Consider the following 11,884-nt stretch of genomic DNA (forward strand, 5'->3'; position numbering starts at 1 on the left):
GGTTAGTGATAAAATTATTAGATATATGATTTATCAAATAATTAAATTGTTTAATTAAATTGATGTTAATATTTGATATTAAATGCATGAAGGATGATCGAGAGCCTTGACCAATGTGTTAGGTGTATGTTAGGATATTTTACTGTTTTGTTCATTATGTTAATATTTGATATTATTAAAGTGGGCCTGGTTTATGACTCGTTCCCACCCCATGAGATGTATCCCTTATGTGACATGGCTATTTAAATGTAATTATTAGAAATATTGGGAGATCAAGACTGGAAGATGGTGGGCCCGATTATCAAGATAAAGACATTTAAAATATTGGAAGCTTTTGTAATTGTTGCATTTGCATCCCTGCATTCACCTGGGTTTGGACCTGGATCCATGTATGGCTCACATGGATCTAATAGTGTTGGCGATTGATCATCCTTATTTATTGTTGAATGTCATATTATGATATATGTGATGTATAATAGTATGCATGTATGTATATTATTATATAATATAGTTGCATGAATCCGGCAAACATACAAACTCGTGGCACACGATTTTTAAATTAAAATGATGAGACAATTTTAAAATTAAAATCCCTCATTTTGAATAAGATTCAAAATTTATATCAAACCGAAAAAGTAAAAATTAAAGGAGTTTAATTTTTCCTTGCCTTCCATCAACCGTGGTTGCATGTTGATCGCTACCCGCGGACAGTGTCTGGGTCATATTATTGGGGAGGCCTGTAAGCCGGAAAGCTGTGACTTCCACCGGACATATGATGTGAATTGAGTGGAACTCCCATGACTTCGGCTCATATTATTGGGGAAACTCATGGCGACCGTCTACTACAGTTCAACATTGATGGGTTGGTTTGACACGCGAAAATAAACGGCGTCATATTATTGGGCCCTTATTAAACGTGAGGCAAAACACGCGGAGGTTGCATAGGGATGCAATTGGATTCTACCTTTTAGAAATTATAATTGGCTGATATTATTCGGGATTATAATTGGCTAATTGGACTCTACGTGCCCACTAAGGAAATGCGATTTCCCTTTTTCATCAGAGGGTGGTGGAAATGTCAAAATAGTGGGAGGGAGATTTATAAAATAAAATCCATATTTTATATCTTAAAATTATTTTAAAATAATCAGCAACTATTATTATGTTTCCATATCAGTATATTTTTCGATTTCGTCACATAATCCAATTTTGTTATTAACAGGCTAAACGAATCTAATTTTCAAGACTGGTTGGGAAAATTGTTCTGAATTCGGAGAAAATGGCATACACACTAATGTCAGTCCTGTTGAATTGACAAAACATGCAAGATGGTAGGACCATAGTATGCAAGCTAAAGTGTAACATGCTCGCTTTTATGTCAAATGAACTGTAGGGACAGTTTGAGAAAATGTTGAATGCTGTTGACATTCGAATACACATGCAAGAGTTGCATGGTGCATGAAACTTGTACAGTGATGCACACCACTTTTAAAAGCTCATGACTACACTAATGCAAGGTGGGGCTTTGATCCATGAGCGTGATGTACATATGATTGGGTTTAATGAGAAAGTGGTGAGCCTGGAATAGGTGATTCCTAACAAGTTACTTCATGACATCAATTTGTTGTCATTCTCTTTCTCATTTGACGGGTTTATGTTGAACTTCAATTTGAATAAAATTGATGATAGCCTTGAAGAGCTATTCAACATGCTTATGACTTATGAAGTCATCATAAAATAGGAAAATGTTGATTCCTAGTTGGGCTTGTTGTCACGAACAAAAGTGGCCCGCAATGTAAGGGAAAGAAATGTTCTACCCCTCACAAGAAATACTCAATAAGAGGCAAACTCCGAAAGATACTTAAAGGGTCCACAAAGCCCGATAAGTCAGAAAACATTTGTTTCACTGCAAGAAAAATGGACATAATAAATTATCTGGGCCAAAAATGTTTTGAGAATGATAAGTGAATGTCCAAAGTAAACAATATTTCAACAATGAATTAAAGAAAGTCAGATGATCCAAATCCCGAAAAAATATGGCACGCTAGACTAGGTCACATTTCTCAAATAAGGATGCACAAGATAGTAGGAGAATGCATGTTTGACTTGTCAGACATAATTTCTTTACTTACCCGTGAGTCCTGTCTGAAGAGAAAAATGACCAAGACTCCATTCGATGGAAACGTGGAACGTGCACATGGTCTACTGGATTTGTTCCACACAGACATTTGTGGCCCGCTAAGTGTTAGCACAAAATATGGGCAATCCTACTTCATTACCTTTACTGATGACCATTCGAGGTATGGGTATGTTCATTTGATGAAACACAAATCTGAAGCATATGAAAGGTTCAAAGAATTCAGATCTGAAGTAGAAAAAGTATTAAGACACTTCGATCTGATCGAGGTGGAGAAAATTTGAGTGCTGAAATTTTGGGTTATCTAAAAGAGAATGAGATTCTCTCACAGTGGACTCCATCAGCAACACCACAATTGAATGATGTTTCTGAACATTGTAAGCGAACCTTGTTGGACATGGTTCGATCAATGATGAGACTCACTGAATTGCCTACATCGTTTTGAGGTTTTGCGCTTGAAACTGCGGCAATGTTGTTGAATAATGTCTATACTATAGCAGTTGATAAAACACCATATGAGATATGGATGGGAAAAACTCCTAAATATTCTACATAAGAATATGGAGATGTCTTGCTTACGTGAAGCAGACAGTGGGAGACAAATTGGATAGTAGATCCACTTTGTGCTACTTTGTAGGATATCCAAAGAATTCTGTTGGATATTATTTCTATCATCCCAATGAAGCAAAAGTGTTTGTTTCAAGAAATGCCACCTTTTTGGAAAGAGAATTTCTATTACATAGAAAAGGCAAGATGATAGAACTTGAAGAAATTCAAGATACTCCCTCAACTATAGAAGTTGAACCCATTTCCCAAGAACCAGTAGTTGAAGTACAAGTTTCTAGAAGGTCTGATAGGGTTATTAGACCACCTGCAAGATATACGCTTCTTCATGAACAAGACCATGATGAGTCTTGTGTTGGATGTGATCCAATGAATTTCAAAGAAGCAATATCTGATACTGATTCAACCAAATGGCTTGAAGCCATGCAGTCAGAAATGGACTCTATGTATTCAAACCAAGTCTTGACATTAGTGGATCCACCTGAGAGAATCGTTCCCATAGGGTGCAAATGGATCTACAAAAGAAAGCTTGGGGCGAATGGGAAGGTAGTGACCTTCAAAGCAATGCTGGTTGCAAAAGATTATACTCAAAGGCAAGGAGTTGACTATGAAGAAATTTTTTCACCGGTTGCTATGTTTAAGTCCATTAGATTACTACTAGCCATAATATCATGGTATGACTATGAGATATGGCAAATGGATGTAAAGACTGAATTCCTCAATGGAGACATCAAAGAGGAAATTTATATGTCTCAACCTGAGGGATACACATCAGTACGAAGTGAGCATAAGGTATGCAAACTTCAGAGATCAATATATGGTCTCAAGCAGAAGTCAAGGAGTTGGAACCTCAGATTTGAAAGCACTATCAAAGAGTTTGGTTTTGCTAAGAATCCTGAGGAACCGTGCGTGTACAAGAAGGTTAGTGGGAGTGTAGTGACATTCCTAGTACTTTATGTTGATGATATCCTGCTCATTGGGAATAATGTAGGATTATTGCAATAAACTAAAGTATGGTTGGCCTGTAAATTCTCCATGAAAGACATGGGTGGAGCATCCTACGTATTGGGAATACAAATCTATAGAGATAAATCAAAGAGGATGCTCAGACTCACCCAAGCCACCTATATCGATACCATTATAAAACGATTCTCTATGGAAGAGTCAAAGAGATGATACTTACCAATGTGTCATGGTATTACTCTATCTAAAGCTTTGTGTCCCAAAACTGATGAAGAGATAGAGATGATGACACGTATTCCATATGCGCCAGCTATTGGTAGTATCATGTATGGTATGATATCGAAACATCCTGATGTTGGTTACGCTCTGAGTGTTACAAGCAGTTATCAGGAGAACTCTGGTCCGATGCATTGGAAGGCCGTGAAAGATATTGTTAAGTACTTAAGAAGGACTAAGAATTTGTTCATGGTCAATGGGGGTAGAGAATTGAAATTGGAAGGCTACACTGATTCTAGCTTCCAATGTGACGTAGATGATTCGAAATCGACCTTTGGCTTTGCATTCATGCTATATGGTGCGGCTGTCTCTTGGAAAGGTTCCAAGTAAGACACCATTGCGGATTCTACCACTGAAGCTGAATACATTGTTGCATCTGATGCAGCCAAAGAGGCAGTTTGGATGAGGAATTTTGTCCAAGTGTTGGGCTTTATTCCTAATGGAGTTGATCCAGTCCCGTCGTACTGCGACAACACTGGAGCCATTGCGCAAGCAAAGGAACCAAGGTCCCATCGGCGATCCAAACATGTACTGAGGAAGTTCCACATCATACGGGAGATTGTGGGAAGAGGAGACATATCAGTCAAAAGAGTCCTTCTGCAGATAATGTTGCTGATCCACTTACAAAGCCCTTGCCAGGACCATTGTTTGAAAAGCATCGCAAAGAAATGGGATTATGGGTAGTTGGCTCTAGGACAAGTGGGAGATTGTTAGAGTAGATGCCCTGCAAGCCAACGGTTGGCTAGGGAATTTATTGACTCAAGTGAAATATATAATCTTTATTTTAATATAATTTAACTTTTTATGGTCTTGTTATACTTTATCTGTATACTCATGCAATCAGCATAGATAAAGTCTTTGATTATGCTTTAATACAAATGAATCGTAACTCGATGTTGAAACTCATTTGTAAACACTGCATATTCTAAATTCGTTCCTAGTCGATTCAGCCTCCTAAAACATGGATAAAGGTCGCTTGAGCTCGAGACTAGCATCTGTGATGTTGTGTACTGCGTTTCTTGGTAAGGGCATGGAGATGTCCAAACATACAGATGGGTAGTCATATGATGATTATACCGAACAACCCTCCCTCGGACTTTTCAAGTGGTTATCATTCATCGAGAGGATAAGTCCGTGGTTATGATTGTACACCATTAGTCCTTACGACCCGGGACAACATTGAGGCTCTATATGCTAGGGTTGTGATTTGACTCGTTTACCGACCCCAGGAAGGTAATCAGGTGGCGAGATTGGGTACGGTTGCGACACATGTAGGAGCCAGTGCATTGTAGTCGAGGATTCACCGGTCACCTACGGATGTGGATATCCTCTGTGACCTGATGAAATAATAGTGCGTGGAATCTCTGGCCAGAGTACGAGATGTACGTTGGATAAGGAGTTCTCCAAATAGTACACGCGATGCCACTATTATTGTGGGGACCCGGGCTCTAATTCTTTTTCTTGGGATTAAATGGATCATTAATATAAAATGTGGGTCAAATTTTCGCTTTTTAACATTCAATCAAATGTTACTGACTAGGCATAAAACATGTCTCTATTTTATTACATTAGCATAATATACAAACATAAAATACAAGTCTTGTTCGTACAACTAGTGTCCAGTACCATCTATAAACAAACAGTAGTACAAGTCTAGCCAAAAGAACCACTAGTCCTCTGCTGCGCCCGAGATCACCACGCTATGTCCATCGCTCATCTCTGTCGTGACCCAGATCCTGCCCCACCTGTTGTTATGCACACATACAGACATAACAACAGCCGGAAAACCGGTGAGAACAAATCCCAGTATAAACATGTATACATGCAATAAAACAATCTAAAACATGAAACATGCCAATATGAATATCATTCATATATAATCATGCAATGCGAGTCTAATCATGTCTAGATGCGACTCGACTAGAACTCTAGGGATCCCGTTGTGAATAAGACGTCACTGGCTGTCACCTACCCTACCAATCGAGGTGCTGTACGTCTTATTCCTAGACTTCGGCCTGATCTGTATCCACGTCTACAAAGGGGCGGTGATCTTCCCCTAAGCTGAGATATCGCCGAACATCTAGTAGTCTGCCTGATCTCCAGACTGCCCTATCTTAATGCATGAATACAAAATCTGTAAACAAGCATAATGCAATGCTACACGATCTGTAAACAAAGCATAGCAAGATCTGCATACAAGTTCTATAAACAAATCTATAACAATCATAATCATATCAAGATATAATCAATAAAACAAGTATGTGATTTTGGTTGGGAAACTCAAATGTGATCTCATTTGAGTCGTAATTCCCCAAACAAAACATGTACTATACCTTTCGTCGCACAGTTGCTATCACGGTTGACAATACGAATCTGAAATGGAAATGTTGACACAAAATCTATCAATCTCTTATCTAATCAACACCTATCCAAGTCACTACTTGATCTCAGTATCATTTCAACTGCACAATCTCTATAATAAACAATTACATCAATTTCCCCAATTCATAACTGATAATGGTATAAATCTGGTATCAAAACCCAGTCAATTCAACTCTAAAATTCATAACAATTCTATACGGTGTCCGTTCTTAAATCCGGTTGTAATTATACGATGTCTAATATGTCAGAAACAACATATATGAATCATATCTGATTCCTACAACATCATAATTTCAAGACATGCCAAAACATAGTAAAACTTACGTCCACGCGTAGCCTACAACGATAGGAACATGGTACCGAAGTCGGATTTCAAATCTGACGGACGGATTGAAAGATGCGAGCGTAAGGATTTCAAAAGCCTCTCGGAGCTTTTTCCTTTCTGATTCTTATCAGATTTCTGAGGGAAAATCGTTTATATATTACCACTTTCATGCATCCGAAACGTGGCTTCCCTTGGCCAAGTCTTGCTGGCGCTCGGGCGGTCGAAACTTACCGCCCGGGCGCGAGCTCGGTGCTCGGGCGGTAAAGATCTACCGCCCGGGCGCGGAAGGTTCTGCCCGCCATGCGAGATTCTGGCGCTCGGGCGGTCATAAATTACCGCCCGGGCGCCACACCTTCTGCCCGAACGTGATGCCATGGAACATTGGCGCTCGGGTGGTCACTTTCTACCGCTCGGGCGCCACTAGTTCTGCCCGAAATTGGTGAAATTTATATTCTTTATCCAATCTGGTCTCGTAGTGGCCCGTTTACAGTTATATCTATTTAATTCACTAATCTCATAGCAAATTACGATAATCAAATCCTCGGGCATTACATTTCTCCCCCTCTTAGATAAGAGTTCGTCCTCGAACTCATACATCATTCTATCATTGTAAGCATCAAAGTAATGACATCAAAGCTAGATTAATACTTACATCATTGGAATATCTCGGGGTATTTTTGTCGCATATTTGCTTCTGTCTCCCATGTCGCTTCTTCGATGCCATGACGACTCCACTGAACTTTCACAAGTGGAATATTCTTCGTTCTGAGCATCTTTTCTTTCCGATCAAGGATCTGTATCGGTTGTTCCACGTAGCTCAAAGTCTGATCAAGTTCCGCTTCGTCAGGTTGAATGACATGAGAAATGTCTGGCATATATCTTCGTAACATCGATACATGAAACACGTCATGTATCCCGGATAGAGAAGGAGGAAGTGCAAGTCGATAAGCTCGATCGCCAATTTTCTCAAGAATCTCGTAAGGACCAATATATCGAGGAGATAGTTTCCCGCGTTTGCCAAATCGAACAACGCCTCTGAATGGAGAAATCTTCAAAAATACTCTATCTCCCGCCTCAAATACTAACGGTCTACGTCTGATATTGGCGTACTTTGCTTGTCGATCTTGTGCTGTCTTCATCCTCTTCTGAATGAGTTTTACCTTCTCTGTCATGTCACGAATCGTATCTGGCCCAAGTTCTGGTACTTCTGAAATATCATCCCAATATAGCGGAGATCTGCACTTCTTGCCATACAAAGCTTCAAACGGTGCCATTTCAATACTCGTCTGATAGCTGTTATTGTAAGAAAATTCGCAAAGAGGTAGAGAATCTTGCCAACTAATGCCAAAATCTAGCACTACGGCTCTCAACATATCCTCTAGTGTCTGGATAGTCCGTTCTGACTGTCCATCTGTCTGAGGATGATAAGCAGTACTCAGGTGTAATGTCGTACCCAAAGCCTGCTGTAAACTGTGCCAGAAGTGAGAAGTGAATCGTGGATCACGATCTGATACGATAGACTTCGGCACTCCATGCAATCTGACTACCTCTCGAATATAAATCTCCGCCATCTGATCCTGTCTATATGTCATTCTGTATGGAATGAAACAAGCAGATTTGGTCAGTCTGTCAATAATAACCCAAATCGCATCACAGCCCTTGGATGATCGAGGTAACTTCGTCACGAAATCCATGGAAATGTGGTCCCATTTCCATTCAGGAATGGCTAAGCTCTGAAGTAAACCTCCGGGCTTCTTCCTTTCGGCTTTCACATGTTGGCAGTTCAAACACTTAGACACAAATTCGGCAATGTCTGACTTCATTTGTTTCCACCAGAACTGTGTCTTCAAGTCATTGTACATCTTCCTGCCACCCGGATGAATGCTGAACCGACTACAATGTGCCTCTGTCAGAATCTGCTGTCTCAAATCTGCAACATCTGGCACAACTAGACGGTTATTCACGTACAACATATGATCTCGTACCTGATATTCTGATACATGCCCTGATCTGACCATTTGGATTGATTTCTGCACATTTTGATCGGTTCTTTGGGCTTCCTTGATCCTCATAATCAAATTGGGCTCAACTTGGATCGTAAAAAGTCGTAGTGGCTTACTATCTGTATCATATTCTAATCCAGATGTACAGCAATTTTCAACTAATTTGTTAACACCTATCGTCGATAAGGACAAAGAACATACCTTACGACTTAAGGCATCTGCTGCTGCATTTGACTTCCCTGGATAATATTTGATTTCACAGTCAAAGTCTTTCAGAAGATCTAGCCATCTACGCTGTCTCATATTCAGTTCTGATTGAGAGAATAGGTACTTTAGACTCTTGTGATCGGAAAATATCTCAAATTTTTCGCCGTAGAGATAATGACGCCAAATCTTTAATGCAAATACGATAGCCGCCAATTCCAGATCATGAATGGGGTATCGGATCTCGTGTGGCTTCAATTGTCTCGAGGCGTATGCGATCACATGGCCTCGCTGCATAAGAACACATCCCAAACCTCTATGAGAAGCATCACAATATACAACGAAATCACCCGTACCTGAAGGTATCGTCAGTACTGGAGCACTGGTCAGCCTTTTCTTCAACTCTAGAAAGCTAGACTCGCACTCCTCTGACCAAACAAATGGTGCATTCTTTTGTGTCAATTGAGTTATTGGCTTTGCAATGCTGGAGAAATCTTTGATAAATCTTCTGTAGTATCCGGCTAAGCCCATGAAACTGCGTATTTCTGGTACAGAAGTCGGTCTCGACCAACTGATCACAGCTTCCACTTTACTCGGATCTACAGAAATACCATCTCCAGAAATAATATGCCCCAACAATACAACTCGATTCAACCAAAACTCACACTTTGACAATTTAGCATACAGCCTTTCATTCCTCAATGTCTGCAAGACAATTCTGAGATGCTCTGCATGCTCATTTCTGTTCTTGGAATATACCAAAATATCATCAATGAAGACAATCACAAATTCATCCAAATATTTCTGAAACACTTGGTTCATCGAGCCCATAAATACCGCAGGAGCATTGGTTAAACCAAAAGGCATGACAATAAATTCGTAATGTCCATACCTGGTTCGAAATGCTGTCTTTGGTATGTCTATATCTCGAACTCTGAGCTGATGATACCCAGAACGCAAATCAATCTTCGAATACACCGAGGATCCCTGCAACTGATCAAATAGGTCATCGATCCTAGGCAAAGGATATTTATTTTTGATCGTTGCCTTGTTCAGCTGCCGGTAGTCTATACACAGTCGCATCGAACCGTCTTTCTTCCGCACAAACAGCACCGGAGCGCCCCAAGGAGATACACTAGGTCTGATATATCCCTTGGCCAGAAGATCTTCTAATTGTGCTTTCAATTCTTTTAGTTCGATGGGTGCCATCCTATACGGAGCTCTCGAAATAGGGACGGTACCTGGTGTAAGATCAATACTGAAGTCTACCTCACGAACCGGAGGTAATCCTGGGATTTCATCTGGAAAAATATCTGGAAATTCCCGCACTACTGGTATATCTGCCAATGTCGGGCTCGTCTTCTGCATGTCTACAGCATAAATAAAGAAACCATCTGCTCCTTTTTGCAACAATCTGTTCATAGTAAGAGCCGAAATCAAGGGAATCCGAGATCTGGAACCCTTCCCGTAGAATTTCCACTCGTCTGTCATCTCGGGTCTGAATCTGACAATCTTATGGAAACAATCTACAGTGGCTCTGTACTTTGTTAGCATGTCAATACCGACTATACAATCAAAATCAGCTAGACCCAACACTATACAATCTAGGTCAATCTCATGCCCCTCAAACTGTAGAAGGCAATGTCTAACCGTAGTTACAGAAATCAACCCACTTCCCAACGGAGAAGTAATAGATACAACATCTAACAAAGACTCAACAGGCAATGAATGCAACAATGCAAATCGCTCTGAAATGAATGTATGCGATGCACCTGTATCTATCAAGATATAAGCAGGATAACCATAAAGAGAACAGTTACCTGCTATAACATCATCTGGTGCATCTTGTGCTTGCTCTTCAGTCAATGCAAACACTTGGGCCTGTTGCCTCGGGGGTTGACTCACCGTCTGACTACCTCGAGCTCTGGGTTGGGTCTGTGCTGGTGGAGGCTGAAAGGAGTGGACTGATGATGCCTGCCGCTCAAACTGAGGTACGGAACCGGATGCTCTTCCACTCTGTCCTTGCTGTACACTCCTCTGGGGACAGACTTTGGCAAAATGCCCCAGGTTGCCTACAAATGTTACATCGGCCTGTAACTCCCTGGCACTGTTCAGTCGCATGCCTACCTCCACAAGAATTGCAGTAGACACCTGAAGTCCTTGAACTTTGATCAAAACCAGTCTGTCTTGATCCGCTGGAGCTGGACGAACTGCTCCCAGGTCGCTTAAACTGTTTCCCCTTTGCCTTCAGCTGTTCCTTTCTGCCACTGCTACTACCGCCACTATCAAATCTTGGAGGGGGTGGACTGGTAGGTGCTGGTGGTTTCGGTATCGGAGCAACATAAGGAGCACTCCGCTGCCTCAACAATCCTGCTTCTGCACCCTTGGCTCGATTCAATGCAACCGAGAAATTATCGGGTCTTCCAGTATTGACCAACGTAAAGATATCTGGATTCAGGCCATTTATAAACTGATCTGCCATGGCCTCATCATTTCCTGAAACATGGGGTGCAAAACGAAGCAAAGAAGAGAATTTGGCAACGTACTCCTCAATGTTCAATTGCCCTTGCCTCAGATTGGCAAATTCTGCACCTTTATCCTTGCGATAAGAGATGGGAAAGAAACGCTGATAGAATTCCGTCTTGAATACCTTCCACGTAATCTCGGTACCTCGCTGCTCTAAAGCTCTCCTAATGTTCAACCACCAATTTTTGGCTATATCTTGCAATTGATGGCCAATTAGCTTTATTCTCTTCTCGTCACTGTACTCCAAAGAGTCGAATAGCATTTCAATATCCTCAAGCCAGCTTTCACACTCGATGGCATTCTCGGTACCTTTTAATGTGGGAGGTCGAAAAGCTTGGAATCGCTTCAGCAACGTCTCCATAGGGGTCGCCGTAACATCCATAGGATCTCCGGATGTGCTCCCCTGTTCTGGCGCTGCTGGTCGTAGAGGTACGGCTGCTCTTCTAGGAGGCATATCTAATAACCCAACTGATTAGTATACAAGATATACAACTGTCTCAGCCA

This window comes from Primulina eburnea, chromosome 15, assembly GCF_022965805.1.
Source record: "Primulina eburnea isolate SZY01 chromosome 15, ASM2296580v1, whole genome shotgun sequence".
In the NCBI taxonomy this organism is placed as follows: Eukaryota; Viridiplantae; Streptophyta; class Magnoliopsida; order Lamiales; family Gesneriaceae; genus Primulina; species Primulina eburnea.